We start from the raw sequence: 8,752 nt of genomic DNA on the forward strand, positions 1-8,752 counted from the left end.
TCAGGACGGGTGATGTAAATGTGAATGCTTCACTCCTTCTTTAAATGAGGAAAAAGAATACCCTTGGCAGGGAAGGGAGAGGCAAAGATTAAAAGGGAATAACACCCGAAATGTATATAAGAAATACTCAAGTAAATAAAAAAAAAAAAAAAAAAAAACAGTGACTGAAGGAACACCCATTCAGAGTCTGCCCCACATGTGGCCCATACATATAGAGCCACCCAATTAGACAAATGGATGAAGCAAAGAAGTGCAGACCGACAGGATCCGGATGTAGATTGCTCCTGAGAGACACAGCCAGAATACAGCAAATACAGAGGCGAATGCCAGCAGCAAACCACTGAACTTAGAATAGGACCCCCGTTGAAGGAATCAGAGAAATAACTGGAAGAGATTGAAGGGGCTCGAGACCCCATATGTACAACAATGCCAAGCAACCAGAGCTTCCAGGGACTAAGCCAGTACCTAAACACTATACATGAACTGACCCTGGACTCTGAACCCATAGGTAGCAATGAATATCCTAGTCAGAGCACCAGTGGAAGGGGAAGCCCTGGGTCCTGTTAAGACTGAACCCCCAGTGAACTAGACTATGGGGGGAGGGCGACAATGGGGGGAAGGTTGGGAGGGGAACACCCATAAGGAAGAGGAGGGGGGAGGGGAATGTTTGCCCGGAAACCGGGAAAGGGAATAACACTTGAAATCTATATAAGAAATACTCAAGTTAATAAAAAAAAATAATGCCTCATTGAATTCAATTATAGTTAGACCTAGTAGTAGGTGGAAGGTGAGCTTTCTAGTATAGAGAACATTTTGAAAGGGCTAACCAAGGAGGAATGTCTCAGAATGCATCAAGACAGAAAATCACTACAGGACAGATACATGTAAAAATAAATTCAACAAAGAAGATGAAGATAAGTTAGAAGATTGAGCTTTGACTCCTGCCATGACTGTGTTATCTGCATCACCTTCGTGGTCATACTGTCATAACCTGATGTGTTTGTAAGTAGAATGATGTACATAAGCTTCTGCTTCTGAATAATTTTTTCTCCTAATTTTGGATGTGTTTGGAAAGGAGCAGGATGGACATGTGACTAGAGTCTGACGTGACATCAAAATCCTATGCCGTGGCCAGATAGCTCTCTCTCTCTCTGTGTTGTGGTTGTATCTAGATATGGGAACACTTACCTGTGGCCAAAGTTGTCAAGCATTCCTTCCTGCTCACATGACTCTAACACTCTGAAATCAGAAGTCCCATATGGATTCTGTCTTCCTATTTAAGGTACATGGTCATAATATCTTATCACATTAGAGGACTACCTATGTCACTTCCTCAACTTTCAGTTGTAAAATTGCATTAAGTCAACGTTTGCTTAACTAACACACAAGGATTGGAGAATCTTGTAGGTCTGAAGAAGGGTTTTCCAACTACAGGGTACTCAATAATAATAAGTAGAAAGTGGTCAAAATTCACTGTCACAAGGCTAGGGAAAGCAAGTGAGCAGGGCCCATTATTATAAACGAATATTGAAGTACATGAAGAATAAATATATTTTAATAATAAAAACTAAGCACTCAAGCGGTAGGTCTCCATACCACAGGGATCTGAAGGGAGATGATCAAAAGCTCCCTGCACCCAAATCCCGAGGGAGGGAGAACTAAACCTTTAAGGGGGCAGACACACCTGGGAAGCCAGAAGAGACTACACTGTGCCCCCATTTCTGACTCCAGAGGAAAACATCAGTTGCCATCTGGAACCCTGGTCCACGGGGGCCCTGGAAAAAGACAGCGCAGGCCCTCCTGGTTGCTGCCCTTATGAAGAGCTGAAAAGCAGCCCCACTAGAGCCACTTCAGCTGAGGGACCACAGGCAAGACCAACTTTTCTGCTCCCAGCGATCTGCCTGGTGGACTCAGACACAGACCCACAGGAACAGCTGAAGACCAGTAGACAGGAAAGACTACATGCCTGAAAGCAGAACACTCCTTTCCCATAACTGGCTGAAAGAAAACAGGAAAACAGGTCTACAGCACTCCTGACACACAAGCCTATAGGATGGTCTAGCCACTGTCAGAAACAGCAGAACAAGGTAACACCAGATACATCCTAATGGCAAGAGGCAAGCACAGGAACACAAGCAACAGAAACCAAGACTACATGGCATCATTGGAGCGCAATTCTCCCAACAAAGCAAACACTGAATATCCAAACACACCAGAAAGGCAAGATCTAGATTTAAAATCACATTTGATCATGATGATGGAGGACTTCAAGAAAGACATAAAGAACTCCCTTATAGAAACAGAGGAAAATATAAATAAACAAGTAGAAATCTATAGAGAGGAATCACAAAAATCCCTGAAAGAATTCCAGGAAAACACAATCAAACAGGTGAAGGAATTAAAAATGGAAATAGAAGACCGGATAAACAGTTCTCTGCACCCAAATCCAATGGGAGGGAGAGCTAAACCTTCAGAGAGGCAGACACGCCAGGGAAACCAGAAGAGACTGCACTGCACACATCTCTGACGCCAGAGGAAAACAACAAATGCCATCTGGAACCCTGGTGCACAGAGGCTCCCAGAAAGAGCGGCGCAGATCTTCCTGGTTGCTGCCACCACAGAGAGCTCATAGGCAGCACCCCATGAGCAAACTTGAGCCTCGGACCACAGGTAAGGCCAACTTTTCTCCAGCAAGTGACCTGCCTGGTGAACACCAGACACAGGCCCACAGGAACAGCTAAAACCTGTAGATAGGAAAAACTACACGCCTGAGAGCAGAACACTCTTACCCCATAACTGGCTGAAAGAAAACAGGAAAACAGGTCTACAGCACTCCTGACACATAGGCTTGTAGGACAGTCTAGCCACTGTCAGAAATAGCAGAACAAAGTAACACTAGAGATAATCTGATGGCAAGAGGCAAGCGCAGGTACCCAAGCAACAGAAACCAAGACTACATGACATCATCGGAGCCCAATTCTCCCACCAAAGCAAACACAGAATATCCAAACACACCAGAAAAGCAAGATCTAGTTTCAAAATCATATTTGATCATGATGCTGGAGTACTTCAAGAAAGACGTGAAGAACTCCCTTAGAGAACAAGTAGAAGCCTACAGAGAGGAATCACAAATATCCCTGAAAGTATTCCAGGAAAACACAATCAAAGAGTTGAAGAAATTAAAAATGGAAATAGAGGCAATCAAGAAAGAACACATGGAAACAACCCTGGATATAGAAAACCAAAAGAAGAGACAAGGAGCTGTAGATACGTGCTTCACCAACAGAATACAAGAGATGGAAGAGAGAATCTCAGGAACAGAAGATTCCATAGAAATCATTGACTCAACTGTCAAAGATAATGTAAAGCGGAAAAAGCTACTGGTCCAAAACATACAGGAAATCCAGGACTCAATGAGAAGATCAAACCTAAGGATAATAGGTATAGAAGAGAGTGAAGACTCCCAGCTCAAAGGACCAGTAAATATCTTCAACAAAATCATAGAAGAAAACTTCCCTACCTAAAAAAAGAGATACCCATAGGCATACAAGAAGCCTACAGAACTCCAAATAGATTGGACCAGAAAAGAAACACCTCCCGTCACATAATAGTCAAAACATCAAATGCACAAAATAAAGAAAGAATATTAAAAGCAGTAAGGGAAAAATGTCAAGTAACATATAAAGGCAGACCTATCAGAATTACACCAGACTTTTCGCCAGAAACTATGAAAGCCAGAAGATCCTGGACAGATATCATACAGACCCTAAGAGAACAAAAATGCCAGCCCAGGTTACTGTATCCTGCAAAACTCTCAATTAACATAGATGGAGAAACCAAGATATTCCACGACAAAACCAAATTTACACAATATCCTTCTACAAATCCAGCACTACAAAGGATAATAAATGGTAAAGCCCAACATAAGGAGGCAAGCTATACCTTAGAAGAAGCAAGAAACTAATCATCTTGGCAACAAAACAAAGAGAAGAAAAGCACAAAAGCATAACCTCACATACAAATATGAATATAACAGGAAGGAATAATCACTATTCCTCAACTATATCTCTCAACATCAATGGCCTCAACTCCCCAATAAAAGACATAGATTAACAAACTGGATATGCAACGAGGACTCTGCATTCTGCTGCCTACAGGAAACACACCTCAGAGACAAAGACAGACACTACCTCAGAATGAAAAGCTGGAAAACAACTTTCCAAGCAAATGGTCAGAAGAAGCAAGCTGGAGTACCATTCTAATATCAAATAAAATCAATTTTCGACTAAAATTCATCTAAAAAGATAAGGAAGGACACTTCATATTCATCAAAGGAAAAATCCACCAAGATGAACTCTCAATCCTAAATATATATGCCCCAAATACAAGGGCACCTACATACGTAAAAGAAGCCTTACTAAAGCTCAAAACACACATTGCACCTCACACAATAATAGTAGGAGACTTCAACACCCCACTCTCATCAAAGGAGAGATCATGGAAACAGAAATTAAACAGAGACGTAGACAGACTAAGAGAAGTCATGAGCCAAATGGACTTAACAGATATTTACACAACATTCTATCCTAAAGCAAAAGGATATACCTTCTTCTCAGCTCCTCATGGTACTTTCTCTACTCAATGATAACCTGGTCAAGGAAGAAATAAAGAAAGAAATTAAAAACTTTTTAGAATTAAATGAAAATGAAGGTACAACATACCCAAACTTATGGGACACAATGAAAGCTGTGCTAAGAAGAAAACTCATAGCGCTGAGTGCCTGCGGAAAGAAACAGGAAAGAGCATATGTCAGCAGGTTGACAGCATACCTAAAAGCTCTAGAACAAAAAGAAGCAAATACAGGCCGACAGGAGTCGGATGTAGATCTCTCCTGAGAGATACAGCCAGAATACAGCAAACACAGAGGCGTATGCCAGCAGCAAACCACTGAATTGAGAATAGGACCCCCGTTGAAGGAATCCGAGAAAGAACTGGAAGAGATTGAAGGGGCTCGAGACCCCATATGTACAACAATGCCAAGCAACCAGAGCTTCCAGGGACTAAGCCAGTACCTAAAGACTATACATGGACTGACCCTAGACTCTGACCTCATAGGTAGCAATGAATATCCTAGTAAGAGCATCAGTAGAAGGGGAAGACCTGGGTCCTGCTAAGACTGAACCCCCAGTGAACTAGATTGTTGGAGGGGGGGGCGGCAACGGGGGAAGATGGAGAGGGGAACACCCCTAAAGAAGGGGAGGGGGGAAGGGGATGTTTGCCCGGAAATGGGGAAAGGGAATAACACTCGAAATGTATATAAGAAATACTCAAGTTAATAAAAAGAAATGGAAAGAGAAGCAATAAAGAAAGCACAAAGGGAGAGAACCCTGGATATAGAAAACCAAAGAAAGAGACAAGGAGCTCTAGATACAAGCATCACCAACAGAATGCAAGAGATATAAAAGAGAATCGCAGAAGCAGAATATTCCATGGAAATTATTGAGACAACTGTCAAAATTAATGTAAAATGGTAAAAGCTACTGTTCCAAAACATACAGGAAATCCAGGACTCATTGAGAAGATGAAATCTAAGGATAATAGGTATAGAAGAGTGAAGACTCACAGCTCAAAGGATCAGTAAATATCTTCAACAAAATCATAGGAGAAAACTTCACTAACCTAAAGAAAGAGATGCCCATAAACATTCAAGATGCCTACAGAACTCCAAATAGATGGGATCAGAAAAAAAAAAAAAAAAACCTCCTCCAATCACATAATAATCAAAACACCAAATGCACAAATCAAAGAAAGATTACTAAAAGCAGTAAGGGAAAAAGGTCAAGTAACATATATAGGCAGACATATCAGAATCACACCAGACTTCTCACCAGAGACTATGAAAGCCAGAAGATCCTGGATTAATGTCATACAGACTCTAAGAGAACACAAATGCCAGCCCAGGTTACTGTATCCTGCAAAACTCTCAATTAACATAGATGGAGAAACCAAGCTATTCCATGAAAAAATAAAATTTACACAATATGTTTCTACAAATCCAGCCCTACAAAGGATAATAAATGGTAAAGCCCAACATCAGGAGGCAATCTACACCCTAGATCAACAAGAAACTAATCGTCTTGGCAACAAAACAAAGAGAAGGAAAGTACACAAACATAATCTTACATCCAAATTCGAATGTAAAAGGAAGCAACAGTCACTATTCCTTAACATCTCTCAACATCAATGGATTCAATAAAAAGACATAGATTAACAAACTGGGTATGTAATGAGGACCCTGCATTCTTCTGCCTATAGGAAACACACCTCAGAGACAAAAAGTCACTATCTCAGAGTGAAAGTCTAGAAAACAACTTTCCAAGCAAATGGTCAGAAGAAGCAAGATGGAGTAACCATTCTAATATCGAATAAAATCAATTTTCAACTAAAAGTCATCAAAAATGTAAGGAAGGACACTTCATATTCATCAAAGGAAAAATCCACCAAGATATATTCTCAATCCTAAATATATATGCCCCAAATACAAAGGCACCTACCTACGTAAAAGAAACCTTACTAAAGATCAATGCACACATTGCACCTCACACAATAATAGTAGGAGATTTCAACACCCCACTCTCATCAATGGACAGATCATGGAAACCGAAATTAAACAGAGACGTAGACATAATAAGAGAAATCATGAACCAAATGTACTTAATAGATATTTATAGAACATTCTATCCTAAAACAAAAGGATATACCTTCTTCTCTCCACCTCATGGCACTTTCTCCAAAATTGACTGTATAATTGGTCATAAAACAGGCCTCAATAGATTCAGAAAGAAAGAAATAATCTCATGAATCCTGTCAAACCACCTCGGGCTAAAGCTGGCCTTCAACAACAATAAGGGAAGAACGCCCACATATACATGGAAGTTGAACAATTCTCTACTCAATGATAACCTGGTCAAGGAAAAAATAAAGAAAGAAATTAAAAACTTCATAGTATTTAATGAAAATGTCGTACAACATGCCCATACTTATGGGACACGCTGAAAGCTGTGCTAAGAGGAAAACTCATAGCTCTGAGGGCATGCAGAAAGAAACAGGAAAGAGCATATATCAGCAGCTTGACAGCACACTTAATGCTCTAGAAAAAAAAGAAGCAAATACACTCAGGAGGAGTAGAAGGCAGGAAATAACCAAACTCAGAGCTGAAATCAACCAAGTAGAAACAAAAAGGACCATAGAAAGTGTAAACAGAACCAAAATTTGGTTCTTTGAGAAAATCAACAAGATAGATAAACCCTTAGCCAGACTAACGAGAGGACACAGAGAGTCTGTCCAAATTAACAAAATCAGAACTGAAAAGGGAGACAACTACAGAATCAGAGGAAATTCAAAAAATCATCAGATCTTACTGCAGAAGCCTATATTCCACAAAACTTGAAAATCCACAGGAAATGGACAATTACCTAGACAGATACCAGGTACCAAAGTTAAATCAGGAACAGATAAACAATTTCAACCCCATAACTACTAAAGAAATAGAAGCAGTCATTAAATGTCTCTCAATCAAAGACAGCCCAGGTCCAGATGGGTTCAGTGCAGAATTCTATCAGACCTCCATTGAAGACCTCATACCAATACTATCCAAACTATTCCACGAAATTGAAACATATGGAGCACTACCGAATTCCTTCTATGAAGCCGCAATTACTCTTATACATAAACAACACAAAGACCCAACAAAGAAAGAGAACTTCAGACCAATTTCCCTTATGAATATCGACGCAAAAATACTCAATCAAATTCTGGCAAACCAAATCCAAGAGCACATCAAGACAATGATCCAGTATCATCAAGTAGGCTTCATCCCAGGCATGCAGGGATGGTTTAATATACGGAAAACCATCAACGTAACCCATTATATAAACAGACGGAAAGATAAAAAACACATGATCATTTCATTCGATGCTGAGAAAGCATTTAACAAAATTCAACAACCCTTCATGATAAAAATTCTTGAAAGAATAGGAATTCAAGGCCCATACCTAAACATAGTAAAAGCCATATACAGCAAACCAGTAGCTAACATTAAACTAAATGGAGAGAAACTTGAAGCAATCCCACTAAAATCAGGGATTAGACAAGGCTGCCCACTCTCTGCCTATTTATTCAATATAGTTCTTACAGTTCTAGCCAGAGCAAGCAGACAACAAAGGGAGATCAAAGGGATACAGATTGGAACCGAAGTCAAAATATCAGTCTTTGAAGATGATATGTTAGTATATTAATGATAGTATCCCATAAGTTCCACCAGAGAGTTACTAAACCTGATAAACACCTTCAGCAAAGTGGCTGGGTATAAAATTAACTCAAATAAATCAGTAGCCTTCCTCTACACAAAAGAGTAACAAACAGAAAAAATTGGCGAAAGGACACCCTTCTTAATAGTCCCAAATAATATAAAATAACTTGGTGTGAGTTTAACAAAGCAAATGAATGATCTGTATGATAAGAAGTTCAAGCCTCTGAAGAAAAATTTGAAGAAGATATCAGAAGACAGAAAAATCTCCCATGCTCATGGACTTAAAGGATTAATATAGTAAAAATGGCCATTTTACCAAAAGCGATCTACAGATTCAACGCATTCCTCATCAAAATACCAATCTAATTCTTCAAAATGTTAGACAGAACAATTTGCAAATTTATCTGGAATAACAAAAAAACCCAGGATAGCTAAAACTAT

The sequence above is a fragment of the Rattus norvegicus genome, chromosome 13, assembly GCF_036323735.1.
Source record: "Rattus norvegicus strain BN/NHsdMcwi chromosome 13, GRCr8, whole genome shotgun sequence".
Classification (NCBI taxonomy): domain Eukaryota; kingdom Metazoa; phylum Chordata; class Mammalia; order Rodentia; family Muridae; genus Rattus; species Rattus norvegicus.